Source organism: Amblyomma americanum, chromosome 9 (genome assembly GCF_052857255.1).
Source record: "Amblyomma americanum isolate KBUSLIRL-KWMA chromosome 9, ASM5285725v1, whole genome shotgun sequence".
NCBI lineage: Eukaryota > Metazoa > Arthropoda > Arachnida > Ixodida > Ixodidae > Amblyomma > Amblyomma americanum.
In genome coordinates this window covers 97,750,859-97,772,611 of record NC_135505.1, presented here as the reverse complement: position 1 = coordinate 97,772,611, position 21,753 = coordinate 97,750,859, and the positions used below count along the sequence as shown (strand labels likewise).

Below are 21,753 nucleotides of genomic sequence, written 5' to 3'. Positions count from 1 at the left end.
TATGAACAGACTCACCTTCAAACTGGCGCCTGTTGGAAAAGCGAAAACTGTTCGTTATCTCGTGGCGTTTTGGGGCAAAATACGTACTTAACATTTCGATTACTTCTCCCTACTTCAGCGCATTTGGCTTCTTCGGTGCGACTTTCCCTGAAAGCACTCCGACTGTGCGTGTGCTCAGCGCAGGAATGAATGCCCTCTTCATCACTGAATCGTCGATTTCGGTTGCATCGAAGTAGGCTTCAAGTTTCGTAAGATGCTCCCTGCAGTTCTCGCTCTGGTCGTTGTTGTCGGGAAGCTGGTACGACCATGACCGAAGCGGTTGTATTTACCGGCTCATTCTTGACCGTCGTGAGAGGTTGGTTCCCGTTGTGTTTTCTCTGTGCTCGTAACCACTGTTCCGTCGCAAGTACGCGCATTGCGTGTTTAGCGATTCCATGAAAAAAACGTTGGACGCTCAGGAAGGGAATCGTTCATTCGTACAATCAGTCGACATATATAGCATGACCGGTAGAGGGTCAGGCGGAAGATGTACCGTGAGAACGCGTAAAAATCTTGCGCTTTGGGTCTTTGCCAAGCTGATAAGGTGGCACGTTTACAACATAGACGCCAATTGTTTAAGCTTCCAATGGTTTTCGAACAAGCATTAGAAGGCTCGAACTGAACAAAGCTTACACGGGCGTGATATGTACAGAAGAATCTAAATCGTGTGAGAAAAGTTATTTTTACAACGAGTTGCGCTAAAACGTGGAGTTAGCCTCTTTCATGCCGCACATGCGGCAAGGCTTAAGGAAGCCATCTAGAAGCTTTAATAGAGAGCGGCACACAAGTTGTGCCTGACTGCTTTGATCTACGACTAAAATATGGCGATGACATCCAATCTCGAGCCAATGTCTTCATTCTTCTCTTGAAACGCGATGTGCCCATTTTGAACGCAGTCTGGGCAATAAGAGTTGGCGTTTAAAGCATGGGCCAGACCTGGCGAGGCGACTTTTTCTCACTGGCATGTTGCTGTCGCATGTGAAGCATTCTACTGTGTCCCCGGTTAACCAGGAAAAGCCACAACCATCGTTTTATTTAGATGCTTCATTATGACCAACGGACGCGAAAGGGAAGGAGCTCCCAGGCGAGCCGCCTACCACAGCCTTAATGCATGCTGTGGTTGATCACAGCACGCATGCCACGTTCGTCCTGTTGACCGCTTCGTCTATGGTCTGCAAGAGATCTAGTGCTCTCGCGAGCTCCAGCTTTAACCTGGGGGTCATGCTACTACTGTTTAAGGTGTAGTTTCAGAGAGCAACACTTTGTAGCACGTTCCTGGCTTGCACGGCATCGTCATTGTCAACGTAGCCCGTAGAGGTATAGCAAAGCAAAAAGCAAGGCGAAGCATGAAAGTAGGGCGCTAAAGAACGGATGGCGAGGATAAAAAGTAGGAGGAGATTGTAGTGGGGGCAGAGAAGGGCGAAAGTGTAAGGCAGAAAGCGGAGCCCTTGGGTACGGCGGGACAGGCCAGAGGGCTCGCAGTAAGAGGAGATTGCTGCGTCATGAGTTCCTAAGCCTGTTTGCATATAGCCTGTACCCCTATAACGTGCGCAGCAACCACCTGCGTAAAAGTAAGAGCCGATTGCTGCGTTATGACTTCCTAAGCCTGTTTGCACACAGCCGGTATGCCTAGAACGTGCGCCGCAACCACCTGCGCAAAGGTGACTGGTTAGAAAATTTGACAATCACAAGGAGACGAAAAGTCAGAACTGGGAACACATAGAATACTAGGCAATATGAATGTCATGACTGTGACCATGAGAAAAACACACTTGTACAGCAGAAAATGAATCTCTAATATACAAATGTAGAGAGATGAGATGAACATGAAAATTATCAACTGGGAGGTTAGAGGAATAAGGAAATGAAATCGCCTTCATAAATAGAACGTGAGACATGCATAATCTGTTTTATAATTTATATATATATATATATATATATATATATATATATATATATATATATATATATATATATATATATATATATATATATATATATATATATATATGCAGTGAGGTATTGGATTATCATTGTGATGCATACATGCAGGACACTTATGTTGACACATGATTCGACTAATAGAAGGTGATACAATGGGCGGGAGTAGGCATACTTAGTCCCAAACGACTGATGAGGTTATAAAAATCACCTCGGCCGAAGTAGAACTGTGACGAGTCCGTCGAATACGGATACGAAAGGGTATACGACCAATGGCGAACTTTTTTCCCAAGAAAAAAAAAAACTCTTCCGTAAGGAAGTTCGGGAGCTCCCCACGAAGGCACGCTATGATCGCAAATAGGGCACGCCAGCGTCGACTTGAGCCAACATCCACCCTTCGGCTGCATCAGAACACGAAAGGTCCCGCGACTATCAACAGTCGCGCAAAGCGGCCACGAGGACCACGACTGCTTGATCCAAACCACTAACTCCGATACCTTGACTGCCGGCATGCATCACTCTTCAAAGAACTCGACCACACACACATTCGTTCACTATGTGTCAGCCTGACTCCTAGAACGAGCAGTTAGGTTACTCTGTGTTCCGCACAACGCCCCAGTGGTGCAGCCGGTCCCTCGTAGGTAAGCCCTACACTCTTCAGGTGCCACATGAGTTAACGCAAGTGTCGAAGAAGAACGGGCGCAGTCACCAACAACCAAGAGGCGCACTGCGCCCGCCGCCGGCACTCTAGAGGCAGCAAAGTTGTAAGCAACATTCTCATGTACTGCATTACTGTTTCCGCGGAAAATTGGCGTTAAAAATTGGTTTTGAGGAAAGGAAATGACGCTGTAACGGTCTCACATATCTGTGTGGACATCCGAATTGCGCCGTAGGGGAAGTAATAAAAGAGGGAGTGAAAGAAGGATCGAAGAAAGGTGCTGTAGTAGAGGTCTCCGGTATAATTTCCACTACGTGGGGATCTTTAACGTGCAATCATATCGCACAGCACACGGGCGCCTTTCGTGTTTCTCCTCGATCGAAACGCGGCTGCTGCGGACGGGTTCGATCCCGGGTACTCCGAATTTACTGTTTTTTTAAACATAAAACGTCATACGCTAATATCGCTTTTGCACGTTGGTAATGCGGCCAGGCGGACACAAATTTGTGCAATAATTTTCCCCCAAATTTCCGTAATTAACTGTAATTAATTACCTCCATATTGGCTGAAGTTAGCGTGCATGTTTATATTGAGAACTTGGAGGCAATTGCTTTTGAGGGCTATTTTATACAATTTTCGACGCTGCGGCCCGCGCGTTCAATCTCCGAGCATCGTCCTCACCTCCCGATGCGGGCTCCGACCCCTGTTGGGCTTTAACCTTTAAGGAAATCGCTGAACATTGCCATTTCGGCCATGCAATCTTTCCTAAGCCCTGTAAGGACCTCAGGAAAGCAGAGGAGCGCTTGATCCTTCACCTCCATAATAAGACACTGTTGTGATCGATAGTTGTAACACATTTCGACCCCGCGTGCACAAAGAAGTGCCCACACTTTAAGGAAATGTGTTCGGACATTTTCCACATGATGTGGGCATTCGACTTTACCTCGCACCTTCTCCTATCCCCAGCCTTACTTGGGTGGCAGCCCTGCTCTGCTGCTCTGACCTTTCGAGCCAGAAGTCCCTGGTTGGGCGCACCCGAGCCGCAGATACAGCCAATGGGCTCCTCGAATGAGGAGGCCACCTAGTTTTTGTAAGGAAGGGCATTTTAAGGACCGCTCCCCACACTACCTGTAAATACTTCGGCCAAAAAAGTTTTCAGTCAGTCAGTGAGCAGGTTTCAAGTTACCACGGTGTGCAGGTTGTGACGACGGCACAAAGCAATGTACTTCTTTGGCCAATAAAAGCGGTCAATGGTAGGAGGTGGGTCACCTGATTTTTCGTGACACGGACGGACGAATACCTGCTTCTCTTGAAGATGGGACCTCTAATGCTACCGCATTAAGATCTGAGAAGCGTTGGGTTTAGTCACCGCTTCTGTTACGGCGTTAAGTTTTTTTTCAGAACGCGCAGCTGCAGGTGCAGTGTGCTGCTGGAATTTTCTCCGCATTCAACAGTATACGGGTGATGCGATGGTGACGCGTTGGCACCGTTTTACCGTATTCTTAAAGCAATAACGTTCAGTTTTCAGCAGTGAAGAAAATCCGCCGTCGTCGGGTGTTGTGAGCGATATATAGAGTAGCCTAGGATGGCCCAGGCGGCCACCACCGAAGAAGCGACCTATGTTGGCTACCTAGGTCACATGACCTTGTAGCGTCATCATGACCTGCCCACCGGATTGTGAGCAAACTAACCAGCCCCGCAAGTGACAGTTGAATTAATAATTAACCGCGAGCGGTTGCTCTGCAAAGACTCACTTAGATGGCACCTGACTGACCGGTGGCAGCACCTGCCATCGCAGAGAAGTGGAGCATCCCTTAACCGCAATACCATTGCGCAAGGAGTGGCATGAGGACTGCATGAGACATATGAATGTCGCACAATGACGCATTCAGAGTATATGGGTATTAAGTCGTTTACGCCATCGCGTCGAACACTTTTCCCTCTCCCTGTCCCCTCCAAATTTTGTTCCAGTGATTTCCGCAAAACTTTTGGAGATTTATTTTGGGCCCCCAGAAAATATGTTTGCAGATCTGGTAACTTTTAAAACCATAGTCTTTAATGCATGTTTTGAAGAAGACAAAAAATGCGCTACATAAGCGTCATAGTGCTTCAAATAGGGATCTCTTAATGTGCATCTGTGAGGCACGTACTCCATTAGAACCCTTATTACAAATAAGAGAGTCAGTTAACTTTTATATCTCGTAGTATAATGGGCGTCCTAGCTAAGAGTAACCAAAACTTGTGTAAACAGAGAGAGCCGTATAAATGCCAGTGCTTAATGTGTTTTAGTCGAGCGTAAAAATGAATATTCTGAAGTAATAATCTATATTTTATTTGTTGAGCTTTTGGCTTCAGGGACGAAGTGATGGTTGAACATTTAGAGTTAACATTGAGGAACAAACAACTCTAGCGTTTGCAATGCGGTACACTGGCGGGCTCGAGACAAGTGTGTTGAGTTAAACGGTAAGCCTCTCTTTTGAATTCAGATAACTAAATTTTCATCCCTTAATGTTTACTACCAATTACCACGGACAACAGGAACTGACGGTGTCAATAGCGGCATAACCGTTCATTATATTGGAAACTCTCTTCTGGCAGTCGCTGTCCGATGCCTATTTCTTATCCGCCAGGTGGTCCATATTGAAATCGCATAGCCGCTGTTCCCGGCTAACTACAGAGGCAAGCTAAAATCAGTAAGCATCTCCGCATTTCTTTCGAAATTCGCGAAAGTGCTCGAACAATGCGAAAACTTTACGTGAATCCTAATTCAAGGTTGCTTATAGAAAATGCCGATATTCGTACTGCGTACAATTCTTATCACTCCCACGTGGAGCTAACTGGTGTAAAAATGGCTTTAACACACAAAATACTCAAAATGTCATTGAAATATTGCTGCTTTTGTCATACCATTTCAGAGCAACAGCTTTCCTATAAAAATAGTCTGTTGACTTCACTCCAAAGCTGAGTACACACGTGTATGTGAGGCATAGTTTTACGAATTTAGCAGCATACCGGAAAAATATGGTCGCTGCACGTGTATAATTTATATCAGACCAGACGATCAAGAAAAAAAGACAAAGAAACGTATCCGCACATGCGCACTGCAGGGAGCGATGTATGGGAACTAGAGGAAAATTTTTGAATTTCGATATCCACTGCGTTTTACGATGATGCCCGCTCAGCATATAAAAGAGCACCCCTTTTATTGCCGTGTTGAATGATTTCATTAGGAGCCATGAACGCAGTATTTTTTTCAGCCATCGTGGTCGTTTTCCTAGCCGCCTATTCATGTGGCCAACAGGATTGTGGTAAGATTTTATTGCCATAGTTTCTTCATACGCAGGGTTTCGAACCAAATGTAGGTGACTGTCTAAAAAAGTTTGAAATTGAGAGCATTGCAGCAGTTTCCCTGAAAGGTGATTCTGACGTTAGATTATTTATCGCGAGAGCGCAAAATTGTATTTTTGGTAACGCAACGGCTGGTGAACATTCGCTGGAGACAAAATTTTGTTCGGCGTTTGTTTTGCGGATTGCTGGTGTGATTTCGAAACCGGAATTGTGCAATAATATTGAATCATGGATAATAACGATATGATTCACAAGAACGGAAAGCTTACGGTGTGAAGGCTAGGAAACGTAGCTGTTTTAGTAATGCTGTTGGGCCACATGCTGCGGTCAATACAACATTGTAACTTCACCGATAGAAACAACAAGAACTGCAATACAGGTTATCAATGAAAAAATTATCACTTAAATTTATTGAAGTCATATTTTTCAGCTTGCTGCATTGATAATGTTTAAGAAAAGGTGTTCCCACTAGTAATGCAATTCTAAACCAATCATGAGCGAAGTTTTGATACTTTGTCCTAATTTGGAACTGAAAATGAGTGTTAAAGTCAAAAGCTGGTATCCACACAAGCTGAAATCCTGCTGAGGAAAATATTGCATCGTTAAGAATAAAATGTGTAAATCACATACTGCATGTGCCAAAAAGCATTTATACAAAGATTGTTGGAAAATTAGTTTATACACGCGAGATGGTGGCGGAGAACAGTTTTGTGGCACAGCAATCGTTCCCGGGGCCCTAAGTATTTTTATTTTCATTTTTTATTTATTTGTTCCTCAAAGGTCCACGAGGGACATTACATGAGGAGTGGGCTGAGAAGACATTTAGCATGAATACAGATGACGTTCGAGGGCGGTTTTGAACCTGCTGTAGTCGATGATGGTTTCTACTTCGGACGGAAGGTCATTCCAGTCTCGGGCTGTTTTCAGAAAAAAAGACTGGTGATATGTTTCGGTGCGGCCTTTCACAGGGTAGACGGCGTTAGGGTGACAATTACGGGAAATACGATGAACGCGTGTGATAGGAATAACTTCGTGATTAAAGGTATGGAAAAACTTAAGATATAAGGAAAGACGGGCGACCTTGCGACTACAGGCCAATGTGGGGAGATTAAGCTGAGACTTTAGTGCGGAGACGCTAGTGGGATATGAAAAGTTAGAACAAATGAATCTTGCAGCGCGATTCTGGACTCATTCGAGCATGTCAATCAGGTTAGCAAAGTTAGGATCATAGGCGGAGCATGAAAACTCCAATTTCGACCGTACAAATATTAAGTAAGCAAGCAATTTTATGGAAGGCGGTGCTAAGGCAAGGTTACGGCGCAGGTACCCTAAAACTTCCAGTATGCATACCCGTCCGAAATCGTGATTAGCGCTGTCGCATTTAGAGCATATGCATGGTCCTCACAGGCGATATTCTCACGTCAGTTTACAAATACTAGAAGAAATTTGCACTTTGTCGACCATGTTTATTAAATATTTTTGACTTCTAGCACCTTTTTTTTTGTCTAGACAGAGGGTGAAATGAAGGGCGTGGCTTTATTACAAAGATATTAGGAAAGCTTGCCTTATTAATTCAAATCTCCTTTCAGGCGTACCACCGCCCCCGCCTTGCGTCTATCCTGATGGTATGTGTTTCAGTTTTGAAATTTGTCTGCAGTATTGACTCTTTATATATTTTGATAATTATGCAACCTTAAAGATGCTGTCCAGGGCTGCCGGAGTTTTGAGACCACCGCGCTCCCGCGTGCACCAAAAGATGAAATATAATGGTGTTTCTCAGTTACGTGCACATAGATGAGTGCTGAAAAAAAAAAATCTGGCACTCTCTTGAAGAGATTCGGAGTGACTTTAATGTTACATGAGCCGTGATGTAGAATTTATAATGGCAATCAGGCGTCCTCAAATCTGGTATAATGAGGGTACCTAGCAATCTAAACAATCCTGCCTCAGCTGACACACAGTCCTAAAGCAGTATACAAGGCTTTGCAGTTTCAATACGTAGAAAGTCAAATAACGTGGCTGGCTGACAATGGTTGTTTATGTCCTGTGTCATATAAAAAAATGGTGCCCTTTTTTATTCTATCACTAAAGGAAATTTAGGTGGGCTTGTCATGAACTTGAATTCACCATGTCCCTCTGAACGGAAGTTCATGTGGAGACTTGGCAAGCTGCGAAAAACCGGAATAATGCTTGCGTAGCTCATATGAACATGTCAGTTGTATGTTTATGCGCGCCTCTTTTTGAAACTTAACTTGCTAGATCGAAACAAAGTGGGCCAAGGAGGAATCATGACCGAAATATGCCTCTGAGAATAATGGTGCCTTTCACTTAGTATCTTGAGCAAAACCTTTTCGGGTAGCGTTTACTGCATTCATGTCGCGCTGCGTTTTCATTGATTGCAAAACCCATTTTGAGTTAAGGAAATTATACCAACTTTTTTGCTTGACTGAAATTGCCACGTAAGGCTTAAAATAAGCCGTCAACATCGAGTTTTAATTCTCACATGAAGGGCGCCACATGGTTGCAAGTACTAAGGAGTAGCAAGCCAGAGCAAGACGATGACTTCTGTCTTCTAAGGGTTCCTCAAATGAGAGCTGCCTATGCGGACAAGAAGAGTATTATTAGAAGGTAAAGAAGTTGCGTAGATACTGGACAATACATTTAGTTGAATATTTTAGGTTTTTAATTGAATATTTTCATGATTCCGCACTCTAAAATCTTTTACATACACACTTTTTGCTCATCTCGATGGAAAATACTCCAGGTGCTTGGGATAATATTTGACATCATTTTTTCCTCGTTATCCTCCATACTCTCAGTGCATTTCAGGATTTCAGTGCGTAGTACACGTTTAGCAGGAAAGTGCAGCTGGTGCTAAATATTTTACTGCTATTCATCTTTATTCCACATCATCCGAGGACCCTGTTAATAGTCAGCATTTAGTGTGCTTCTTAGAGGCAGCAAGGCTGTAGTCAGCGAACTGTTTTAGCATCAATGCTGTTCGGGTATCTTCTGTGCAGGTTGCAAGGAGCCGCAAAAAGTTGGACCATGCAATAAATTTGTGCTGAGGTACTATTTCAACCCTGTGACCAAGATGTGCGAGCAGTTCAAATGGGGTGGATGCTGCCCAAACTGCAACAATTTCGCAACGCTTCAGGAATGCCAAAGAACATGCGTTCGTTAATCTTCAAAAGCTGTTCGAGTTCCCTTTGCGTGTTTCGCATTGACCAGCGGCAAAGAGCGTTGTGAAATAAATAACAAAATGGTGGCAGTGGAATTTTTGGATCTCTTATCATTTAATGGTGATACCACACAAACGCCTGCATCCACGTGTCCTAGGAAACAACATATAAGGTATGAATTGTATGGAAGCGGGAGTCATACCTTTTGATCGTTGCGGTGTTTCATTTGACTGATCGTGATCTATACCCTACCTTGGAAGCACTGGTTTAAACCGCTACAGTGCGAGATGGGCAGCCTTGGTGCGAAGATGTCAATTTTGGGCAATTTTTCTGCTTGTGTCTAAACTCGCGGTCTTGGAGAAATGAAAACCCCGATCCTAACCCGGCTCTATCCAATGCTGCTGGACAAAGATTGAAGCTTGAGACTCTATAATAACCGCGTTTTCTCACTGAGGGAATTCTAATTTGTTTTCGTTTAAAGGAACGGCCTTCTCTACCGGTCATATAGCCGGCTTATAGGAACAAATAAACAAATTTCCTTAAGTGAAAATGAATTTTAAGAACTCCGTTCTGTCTTTGTTAAAGGTCGCGAAAGGAAACTTCTGTGCTTGTTCACCTTACCATACGTGTGGAATAGCGCGGCGCCAATCTCATGTTTCGAAGCGTCACACTGCAGCTTGAGGGCTGCAGCAGGATTGAAATGAGCAAGTACCCTGCCCTACAAATGCCTTCTTTACCTTGAAGAAATGCTGCCTCCTGCTCAAGTTCCCACACCCATCATCTACTTTTCTTTAGCAGCTTGTACAAAGGTGCCAGGACGGATCATAAGTTTGCCGTGAATATTGAGTAAAATGTAAGCATCAGCAAAAATTCGCGCAGCTGCTGCATATTTTGCGGATGATTGCTTCGATAGCTTCTTCGTCTTACGTAAACCGTCATAGTCAGTTCGGTGACCTAAGTAGAAAACAAATGCCTGACGAAATTTGTATTGTCCAGTTTGCGTTTAACCCCGTGCTCTTAGAAACGCTGGAGCACAAGCCTTAATGTATAAGCGCCTCCGTATTGTTTCCATACCAGAATATCGACGAGGTGAGCTTGGACACTTGACAAGCCCTGCAATACAGTGTCTATTTTCCACTGAAAAATAGCCGGCGGGGAAGCTATACCGAAGGGCAAGTGGCTGTAGCAGAACACCGCGCGGTGCTTTTTGATAGCACGCAGTTTCTTCGGCAGGTCGTCGAGAGAGATCTGATTATAGGTATCGCGCAGGTGAAGTGTGCTGAATTGCTCCGCACCATACAAGGCACTAAAATATCAACAATAACAGGTGGCGGGTATTGTTCCAACTCGCATGCAGGGTTTAGGGTTAGCTTGAAAAGTGCGCAGATCAGAACAGTGGCATCCTTTTTCAGTACAGGCACAATCAGTGTAGCCGGCTCTGAGTTTGTTATAGTGGGCAGCACTCCGATGGTTTCAAGCCTTTCAGTCTCTTCGTATACCTTATCACAAAAAAGAATTGAAAGATAACGGGCCTTACAAAATTTTGGTGTGGCCCCTTCTTTAATTTGCAGATGCACTGGTGGTGCGTCTATCAGCCCAATTCTATGCTGAACAAGTATCGCAAGTCCGAGATCCCATAGTTCGCAGCTGATGCACCGTTCTTCTCAGAACTGTCTTCCTACTTCGCCCCGACGTCGAGGACTTAAGGCTCTGCATTGCTAAGTTTTTTTTTATCAAGTCGAATTCGCAGAGGTTTGGCCCTGAGCAGTAGATAACAATTAAGAGCCCTGCGCGGCAGTCCCGCTGTGCGAAACAGGTATGTCCAACTGCCGCAGTACTGGAAACATCCCTAGGTAACGAAAGTTTCATGTGGCATGCCGACAGTGATGACCATTGTTACTTGTGCAGTTCAAAAAGTTGCCTAGGCGAAACACACCCAACCGAAACAGTATCGACGATTATCTGTGACTCGCTGTCACACCACATGAAAGCGGTGAGATTGGAGATTAAAATTAGATTTCCGAGGCGCAATTTGATTCCAGTGTATATGCTTTCGGCTGTGTTGTCCAAGGTTTCTTCACATTTAAAGCTTGGCCTCACCTACTTCAAGAATGTGGCTTCTGGCGTTCCTTGCTTACGTAGCTAAGGCGCTTTTTTTGCAAGATGACCGTACCTGCCGGATCGGTAACACCGAGCTTTCAACCAGCTACAACCGTTTCCATTGTGCTTTGTGCTTCCGCTAGCGTCCACACTGTAATACCGGCTCTTCGAAGGGCGGCCGCCGCATGGTTATCTTCATTACGGCTGTCAGGTGCGAAGAAATTGCGTTGACACACTTTCTTGCAGCCTCAGAGCTGAGCGCTGTCGCATCAGCCTTCTGCATGGTGAGGTTTCTTTTCGCCAACTGTTTCTGCAAGGCACTGGACCTTACCAGGAAAACATCTTGCCGCGACGCATTCTACCGAGCATGTTTCTGAAGTTGCAGCTGTCCGCTGTTCTGCGAATTTCAACAATTTGTGAACAGACTCACCTTCAAACTGGTGCCGGTTGAAAAAGGGAAACCTCTCCGGTATTTATTGGTATTTAGGGTCAGAATAGGCACTTAGGACTTCGATTACTCCTTTGTAGCTCAGTAAAGGAGTAGTAGTTAACAACTGGCTTCGGGGTGCTGGAAGTGGTAAAAGAATACTTAGTGCAGGTAGTGACAAGTGATCCGGGTCATGAGAGGGAAATAACCAGTAGGGTAAGATTGGGGTAGAGCACATATGGCATGTTCTATCAGATCATGAATGGCAGTCTACCGATATCCCTGAACAGAAAAGTGTGCAACAGCTGTATCTTACCGGCACTCACCAACGGGGCAGAAATTTGAAGGCTGATGATGATGACGATGACTTCAGCGCATTTGGCTTCTTCGGTGCGACTTTCCCTGAAAGCTCTTCTAGCGTGTGTGTGCTCAGTGCAGACGCAAGCAACGACATCTTATTCACTGAATCGTCGAAATCAACAGGAAATAATGGGCTTGGCCATGGAATGAATGCGAAGGTAAGATAAGCGCTGGTCCTCAAGGGTAACGGAGTGAATTCCAAGAGAAAGCAAGCATTGTAGGGGCGGATGAGATTAAGAAGTTTGCAGGCATAGGGTAGACACAGCTGACAAAGGACAGGGTTAATTGGAGAGACATGGGAGAGGCCTTTGCCCTGCAGTAGGTGTAGTCAGGCTGATGATGATGATGATGATGAATTAAGCGATTTGGCTTCTTCGATGGAACTTTCCCTGAAAGCACTGTTAGTGTGCGTGTGCTCACTGCAGAAACGAGCAACGCTATCTTATTCACTGAATCCTCGACCGCGGTTGCTTCGAAGTAGGCTTCAGCTTTCGTAAGATACGCCCTCCACTTGTCACTCTGATTGTCGTACTCGGGAAGCTTGTGATGCCCCATGACCGAAGCGGTTTTACCCAGCGCCTCAGTCTCGGCCGCCGTGTGAGTTTGGTTTCTGTCGTGGGCTCGCTCTGAGCTCGTCGCCACTGTTACGTCGCAAGTACGCGCATTGCGTCTACCGTGATTCCATAGAACACAGACAGACGCGCAGGAAGGATTAATGTTTACACGGGCCAAAATAATGTCCCAGAAGTTTCCCGCTGAGACCTTATCGTCGAATGGATGTTCAGACCCAGCGTTGGCCACTTGGCTGGTGCTCGGTGTTGCTCCTTCAGAGGCTTTAGCGACGAGATTAGTAGGACTCTTGATTCTCAATGCGGAGACCCAATTATGTGATTAAGACGTCTTGAAAGTCCGAGATCACATAGTCTAGAACTGATGCACCATATTTCTCTGAGCTCTTGTCAACATCGCCCCGACACTGTGGACTGGCGACCTTGCGTTGTTAAGCTTTGTCATCAAGTCGTGTCAAACAGAGGCAGTCGAGAACATCTAATGAGCCCTCGACGAGAGTGCTGCTCTACGAAAGAGAGAGGTCCAACTGCCACAATATTGGAAAGGTTCCTGGGTAACAGGAAAGTTTGATGTGCCACTGTGACAATGGTAACTATTGTTACTTGTGCTGCTCAGCAAGCTGCCCAGGAACAGCTCAAACAGCCAAACTAGTATCGACGATCATGTGTATGATGCTGTCACATCACGTGAAAGTTCGGCAAATGGAGGTTCCATTTCAGATTTCATAGATGCAACTAAAGTCCAAATGTGCATGCTGTCGGCGGCGTCATCCAAGGTTTCTTCTCTCACATTTAACGCCGGTATTGTCCTGTACCGAGCATGGTGTTTCAGGCGTTCCTTGCTTACGTCGCTAACACTCTTTTTGCAAAATGACAGTGCTCGCTGAAGCGGTAACACGAAGCTTTCAACCAGCTGCATGCCTTCCCATTGTGTTTAGGGCTTCGGCCAGCGTCCACATTGTAATACCAGCTCGTCGAAGGACGGTCGCCGTGTGCTTATCTCGATTTCAGCTGCCAAGTGCAGAGAAATCGCTTTGGCACTCTTTTCTGCTGCCTCAGAGCTGAGCGCTATCGCTTCGGCATCCCGCAGGTTGATGTGAGTTTTCGCCAACAACTGTTTTAGCAAGGCACTTGACATTACGCAGCAGACTATAGCTATCTTGTCACGAATCATTCTACCGAGCATGCTTCCGACGTTGCAGCTGTGCGCTATATGGCGAATTTCAACAACAAAATTATGAACAGACTCACCTTCAAACTGGCGCCTGTTGGAAAAGCGAAAGCTGTTCGTTATCTCGTGGCGTTTTGGGGCAAAATACGTACTTAACATTTCGATTATTTCTCCCTACTTCAGCGCATTTGGCTTCTTCGGTGCGACTTTCCCTGAAAGCACTCCGACTGTGCGTGTGCTCAGCGCAGAAATGAATGCCCTCTTCATCACTGAATCGTCGATTTCGGTTGCATCGAAGTAGGCTTCAAGTTTCGTAAGATGCTCCCTCCAGTTCTCGCTCTGGTCGTTGTTGTCGGGAAGCTGGTACGACCATGACCAAAGCGGTTGTATTTACCGGCTCATTCTTGACCGTCGTGAGAGGTTGGTTCCCGTTGTGTGTTTTCTCTGTGCTCGTAACCACTGTTCCGTCGCAAGTACGCGCATTCCGTGTTTAGCGATTCCATGAAAAAAAAGTTGGACGCTCAGGCTGGGAATCGTTCATTCGTACAATCAGTCGACATATATAGCATGACCGGTAGAGGGTCAGGCGGAAGATGTACCGTGAGAACGCGTAAAAATCTTGCGCTTTGGGTGTTTGCCAAGCTGATAAGGTGGCACGTTTACAACATAGACGCCAATTGTTTAAGCTTCCAATGGTGTTCGAACAAGCATTAGAAGGCTCGAACTGAACAAAGCCTACATGGGCGTGATATGTACAGAACCTAAATCGTGTGGGGAAAGTTATTTTTACCACGAGTTACGCTAAAAAGTGGAGTTAGCCCCTTTCATGCGGCACAGGTGGCAAGGCTTAAGGAACCCACCTAGAAGCTTTAAGAGAGAGCGACACACAAGTTGGCTGCCTGACTGCTTTGTTCTACGGCTAAAATATGGCGATGACATCCAATCTCGAGCCAATGTCTTCATTCTTCCCTTGAAACGCGATGTGCCCTTTTTGAACGCACTCTGGGCAAAAAGAGTTGGCGTTTAAAACAAGGGCCGGACCTGGCGAGGCGACGTTTTCTCACTGGCATGTTGTTGTCGCATGTGAAGCATTTTACTGTTTCCCCGGTTAACCAGGAAAAGCCACAACCATCGTTTTATTTAGATGCTTCATTATGACCAACGGACGCGAAAGGGAAGGAGCTCCCAGGCGGGCCGCCTACCAAAGCCTTAATGCATGCTGTGGTTGATCACAGCACGCATGCCACGTTCGTCCTGTTGACCACTTCGTCTATGGTCTGCAAGAGATCTAGTGCTCTTGCGAGCTCCAATTTTGACCTGGAGGTGATCCTACTATTGTTTAAGGTGTAGTTTCAGAGCGCAACACTTTGTAGCACGTTCCTTGCTTGCACGGCATCGTCATTGTTAACGTAGCCCGGAGAGGTACAGCAAAGCAAAAAGCAAGGCGAAGCATGAAAGTAGCGCGCTAAAGAACGGATGGCGAGGATAAAAAGTTGGAGGAAATTGTAGTGGGGGAAGAGAAGGACGGAAGTGTAAGGCAGAAAGCGGAGGATTTGGGAACGGCGGGACTGGCCAGAGGGCTCGCAGTAAGAGCAGATTGCTGCGTCATGACTTCCTAAGCTTGTTTGCACATAACCGGTACGCCTAGAACGTGCGCCGCAACCACCTGCGTAAAAGTAAGAGCCGATTGCTGCGTCACGACTTCCTAAGCCTGTTCGCACACAGCCGGTATGCCTAGAACGTGCGCCGCAACCACCTGCGCAAAGGTGACCGGTTAGAAAATTTGACAATCACAAGGAGACGAAAAGTCAGAACTGGGAACACATAGAATACTAGGCACTATGAAAGTCATGATTGTGACCATAAGAAGAACACACTTGTACAGCAGAAAATCAATATCTAATATACAAATGTAGAGAGATGAGATAAACATGAAAATTATCAACTGGGAGGTTAGAGGAATAAGGAAATGAAATCACCTTCATAAATAGAACGAGAGACATGCATAATCTGTTTTCTAATTTATATATATATATATATATATATATATATATATATATATGTGTGTGTGTGTGTGTGTGTGTGTGTGTGTGTGTGTGTGTGTGTGTGTGTGTGTGTGTGTGTGTGTGTGTGTGTGTGTGTGTGTGTGTGTGTGTGTGTGTGTGTGTGTGTGTGTGTGTGTGTGTGTGTGTGTGTGTGTGTGTGTGTGTGTGTGTGTGTGTGTGTTACGAACGTAGGTTGCGTTGGCTCCGCAGAATAAAGATTTAAGAGAAGTGGGCACTTCTACAAAGACACTTTTATTTATCAACGTTTCGACCACGGTGCGGTCTTCTTCAGGACTGTAGTGTATATATATATAGTGTATATATATATCATCATCATCAGCCTTACTACACCCACTGCAGGGCAAAGGCCTCTCCCATATGTCTCTCCAATTAACCCTATCCTTTGCCAGCTGCATCCACCTATATATATATATATATATATATATATATATATATATATATATATATATATATATATATATATATATATATATATATATATATATATATATATATATATATATATATATATATTGTAAAAACGAAGATGTGTCAACGAGGTAGCGGCAATGCTATCGCTGAGCGCGTGCTGTTGCCGGGCTCTAGAATAACCGCGGACGCCTAGAAAGCCTCGTTCTGCGCCTGGTTCTGCCTTCCTGGTTCTGGTGGTGCCTGAGCTATTAAACCCCCTTTCAAGTGGTGGAGGTTGCTCCTGATCCCGTCCTGGAGCTCCGCAGCGGCACTGTATCGTCAGCAATGCTGAATAACGCCCCCCTGGCTCCCCAGACACCGGCTGCTCCGCTTGTCTGCTCCGGCACACCTCGACAACGGGACCCGGCTGTCTTCAGTGGGCTCGGCGACTCTGACGTCGAGGACTGGCTGGCTTCCTACGAGCGGGTCAACACGCACAACCGCTGGGACGACGCCATGAAACTAAACAACGTCATCTTTTACCTGGCTGATGTTGCCAACCTCTGGTTCCGTAACCACGAAGCCGATATCGCCACATGGTCCACGTTCAAGACGACCTTCACTGAGGTATTTGGCCGTCCTGGCGTGCGCAAACTTCGTGCCGAACAGCGCTTACGCTAACGGGCTCAGCAGCCTGGCGAGACATTTACTAGTTATATTGAGGACGTGGTGGATCTTTGCAAGCGCGTCAACAGCGATATGACCGAGGCTGATAAGATCCAAAATATCATGATGGATATCGATGAAGATGCGTTCCTAATGATTCTAGCCAAGCAGCCGGCCACCGTGGCCTCCGTCATCAGCTTGTGCCAGAGCTACGAGGAGCTCCGCAAGCAACGCGTCCTCACTCGTCGCACCGTACAGCCTGCCGACGTCCTGTCCGCTGATGTCGAGACCGCAGGAGGGCAGCAGCTCAGGCATGACATTCAGAAGTTCATTCGAGAGGAGATCGCACGCCAACTAGCGCTCATCTCTGGAGTTCGGAACCTCCCGCCAGCGCTGTCTCCCACCCTTCAGCAGACGATCCGAGCCCAAGTCGAGAAGGCCCTGCCACCCCTGCCCCAGCAACCTGTGGCTGCCCCTCTTACGTACGCCGCCGTTCTTGCCAGACCACCATCCCATCCCTTGAGCCCTTTTCAAGACGCCACTCAAGCGCCGCCACCTTCGACGCCCCCGCCTGATTTCTCGTATCGGGATCAGGTGGCACAACCGTCGCCTCGCTTCACGCCGGCAGTCTCGCACTACGGTCGTTTGTGGCGTAATCGCGACAATAGGCCTATTTGCTTTGCCTGCGGCTTCGCCGGCCATGTAGCCCGCTACTGCCGCAGACGTCCTTCTTCGCCTGCTGACGTCCTGCCACCATCTGTGTATGGGTCTTACATACAGCCGCCCCGCGTGCAAGCGGACCCATTGCCTCCTGCCTTCTCCACCAACCGCCAGGCTGCCACCTCTCATCGTTCCTCTTCTCCGCGGCGCCGTTCCCTATCTCCTATACGCCATCGGGCCAGCCCTTCCGCTGCGGAAAACTAATGAGCGCAGTTCCCGAGGCAAGAGCTGCGTCCCCTGGGAACTCTACAAGGCCTCTGCTCTCTCCAACAAACGTTATTGATGTTTTTGTCGAAGGTGTTGCAACCTGTGCTCTCGTGGACACCGGAGCTGCTGTCTCATTTATGGACGTGAAATTTTGCCGAAAACTGAAGAAAGTCATGACGCCATTTTCGGGAGTTTCTCTTCGCACTGCTACCGCCGAACAGGTTGAGCCGCTCGCAACCTGCACCGCGCGAGTCGCTATTCAAGACGTCTTGTACATCATTCAATTCCTGATCCTCTCCTCTTGCTCCCATGACGTAATTCTAGGATGGGACTTTCTTTCTGAGCACTCCGCCGTCGTCGATTGTGCCCGCGCCGAAGTTACTTTCTCTGCCCTGCCCAACGCCTACCCGGCCGCACCGTCTACTGAATATCCGACCAAAGTACACCTGTCTCACGATGTCGAGCTCCCGGCAAATTTCTCTGTCCTTGTATCCCTCTCGTGCGCCTCACCACGCAACCAACCTGCTGTAACTGTACTCTTTACCCCCTCGGAGTTATTTCTTCGCCCCAAGAACATGCCGCTACCCTTCGCTGTCCTCACGGTGACCTCCGGAACGACAGCCATGCTCGTCAGCAACCCTCTCTCATCTCCAGTGACCCTGATTCATGGTGAATGCCTTGGGTGCGTCGAACCGGCTGAACTTCTGCAACTTGACGACGACCGAGAAGCCGCTCTCCCGCCATCGCTGGACTCTCTTACTCCTGTTCCCCTGTCAGCCCCACCGCCCTCTGACATTCTGTATAGCGCCATCGACAAAGATCTCACTTCTCCCTACCGTGACCAGCTGTTCCACCTGTTACACCAATTTCGTTCATCGTTTGACGCGTGCCCGTCTCCCCTCGGGCGTTCTTCACATGTCCACCATACAATCCATACCGGCTCTCATCCACCTCTGCGACAGCGCCCATATCGCGTGTCAGCGACAGAGCGTCGAGTCCTCAACGAGCAAGTGGACGACATGCTCGAGCGTGGGATTATACAGCCGTCGCACAGCCCTTGGTCATCCCCGGTCGTGCTGGTTTGAAAGAAAGATGGCTCCATAAGATTCTGTGTGGATTATCGTCGCCTAAACACAATAACCAGGAAAGACGTTTATCCTCTACCACGCATCGATGACGCCGTCGATTGTCTGCAAGGTGCTGAATTCCTTTAGTCCCTGGATCTGCGTTCTGGATACTGGCAAATCCCCATGTCCAAATGCGATCGTGAAAAAACTGTTTTCGTCACGCCCGACGGACTATACGAATTTAACGTCATGCCATTTGGTCTTTGCAATGCCCCCGCAACATTCGAACGCATGATGGATAACGTCTTGCGCGGCTTGCGCTGGAAGACGTGTCTTTGCTACCTCGATGACATCGTTGTTTTCTCGGCCGACTTCTCCACACATCTGACTCGTCTGCGCCAAGTGTTGACCTGCCTCACCGCCGCCGGCCTGCAACTACATTTGAAGAAATGCCACTTCGGAGCTCGCCAACTGACCGTACTCGGCCATGTCGTATCCAAAGCGGGCATCCTTCCGGATCCGGCAAAGCTTCGCGCTGTTGCCGACTTTCCAAAGCCCTCTACTCTCAAAGAACTGCGGAGTTTCATTGGCCTCTGTTCCTACTTTCGGCGCTTCATCCGAAATTTCGCTACAATCATTTCGCCTTTGACGCGGCTTCAAGCCCAGAACTCCTTGTCGTCATGGTCCTCTGAGTGCGATGAAGCTTTTGTTACCCTACGTCGACTCCTTACTTCACCTCCCATCCTTCGCCATTACGACCCTAACGTCCCGACAGAAGTACACACGTATGCTAGCGGCGTGGGCATTGGTGCTGTGCTCGCCCAGCGAATACCTGGATTTCCAGAATACGTTGTCGCCTATGCGAGCCGCACGCTGTCCAAGGCCGAGATCAATTACTCCGTCACAGAAAAAGAATGCTTGGCCATTTTGTGGGCGATAACCAAATTCCGACCATACCTCTACGGCCACCCCTTCGACGTAGTCACCGATCATCACGCTTTGTGCTGGCTGTCATCGTTGAAGGATCCATCGGGTCGCCTTGGCCGCTGGGCTCTGCGCCTCCAGGAGTACGACATTCGAGTCGTCTATCGCTCTGGCCGTAAGCACTCTTACGCTGACGCCCTCTCCCTGTCTCCGTTGCCTTCCGACACTGCGATCATTGACTCCGAGCTGTCCTCGTTGCGCCCGGTAAACATGCTTGTGGAACAGCGCAAGAGCCCCTGGATTACATCTCTCGTGCACCATCTGTCTGGGCCCCCTACTGCAGCTGCCTCTCGCTCACTTCGGCGACAAGCTCGCCACTTCACTCTGCATGACGGCCTCCTCTATCGTCGCAATTACATGCCCGACGGTCGAAAATGGCTCCTCGTCATCCCTCGCCCACTACGAGCTGAAGTCTGCGCCTCTGTCCATGCCGACCCCCTGACTGCTCATGCTGGTGTTTTGTAAACCTACACTCGACTTCGGCACCGGTACTACTGGCGCGGAATGTACAGCTTTTTACGCAAGTACATTCACTCATGCATAGCGTGCCAACGCCGCAGGTCTCCGTCACAGCGCCTTTCTGGCCCATCGCAGCAATTACCTTGCCCTGCCCGTCCCTTTGATCGCGTCGGCATCGACCTTTACGGGCCCCTGCCCTCTACCCCTTCAGGTCACCGTTGGGTTATAGTTTCCATAGACCATCTCACGCGCTATGCTGAAACGGCGGCTCTTCCGGCGGCTACAGCGCTAGACGTGGCCTTCTTCATTCTCCGCCAGCTCGTTCTCCGCCACGGCGCCCCTCGTGAGCTTCTGAGCGACCGCGGCCGTGTGTTTTTATCCGAGGTTGTCCAGGCGGTTCTACAAGAGTGCCGCATCGTTCACAGAACCTGCACAGCGTACCATCCTCAGACCAACGGCCTCACCGAACGGTTTAACCGGACACTCGGTGACATGCTCACCATGTATATCAGTCCCGACCATTCCAACTGGGACCTCGTTCTTCCGTTCGTCCAGTCCACCGCAGGCTATTCTCTGTTCTTTCTTCTTTACGGCCGCGAACCTAAAAGCATGCTTGACACCATTCTTCCCTACTATCTTGATGCATCTGACTGTGCAACTGCTTCTGATATTGCCAAGTATGCCGAGGAATGCTGCCAGCTCGCCCGTTCCCTCACGTCCGCTGACCAGAATCGACAAAAAGAGCGTCGGGATTCCGGTAGTCAAACTCACGTACCCCTTTCCCCCGGCTCACTTGTCTGGCTCTGGATCCCTGCTGGCTCTCCTGGCCTGTCGTCCAAATTCCAAGCCAAATATCAAGGCCCTTACCGTGTTCTTTCTCAACCTTCCCCTGTGAACTATGTCGTCGAACCACTGACACCCTCCTCTGACCTTCGCCGTCGTCGGCGTGAAACGGTGCATGTCAGTCGCCTCAAGCCTTACCATGACCCCTTGATTTGCACTACGCCTTGAGTCGCCAGGATGGCTCCTTTCATCCCCGGGGGCCATTGTAAAGACGAAGATGTGTCAACGAAGTAGCGGCAGTGCTATCGCTGAGCACGTGCTGCTGCCGGGCTCTAGAATAACCGCGGACGCCTAGAAAGCCTCGTTCTGCGCCTGGTTCTGCCTTCCTGGTTCTGGTGGTGCCTGAGCTATTAAACCCCCTTTCAATATATATATATATATATATATATGCATGCAGTGAGGTATTGGATTATAACTGGGATGCATACATGCGGGACACTTATGTTGACACATGATTCGACTAATAGAAAGTGATACAATGGGTAGGAGTAGGCATACTTAGCGCCAAACAAGTGATGAGGTGAAAAAAATCACGTCGGCCGAAGTAGAACTGTGA

At 47.7% G+C, this 21,753-nt stretch overlaps 1 long non-coding RNA gene and 1 pseudogene across 1 annotated transcript; both read left to right on the top strand.

Annotated features, from left to right (window-relative positions):
- Positions 1-5,811: 5,811 nt before the first annotated feature.
- On the top strand, positions 5,812-9,261 carry LOC144105206 (uncharacterized). Its single transcript, XR_013308721.1, has 3 exons — positions 5,812-5,946; positions 7,576-7,611; positions 9,007-9,261. It is a non-coding gene; the product is annotated as an uncharacterized LOC144105206 (long non-coding RNA).
- A 5,127-nt stretch (positions 9,262-14,388) lies between these two features.
- LOC144103526 (uncharacterized) lies at positions 14,389-17,841 on the top strand (annotated as a pseudogene).
- The last annotated feature ends 3,912 nt before the right edge of the window (positions 17,842-21,753 follow it).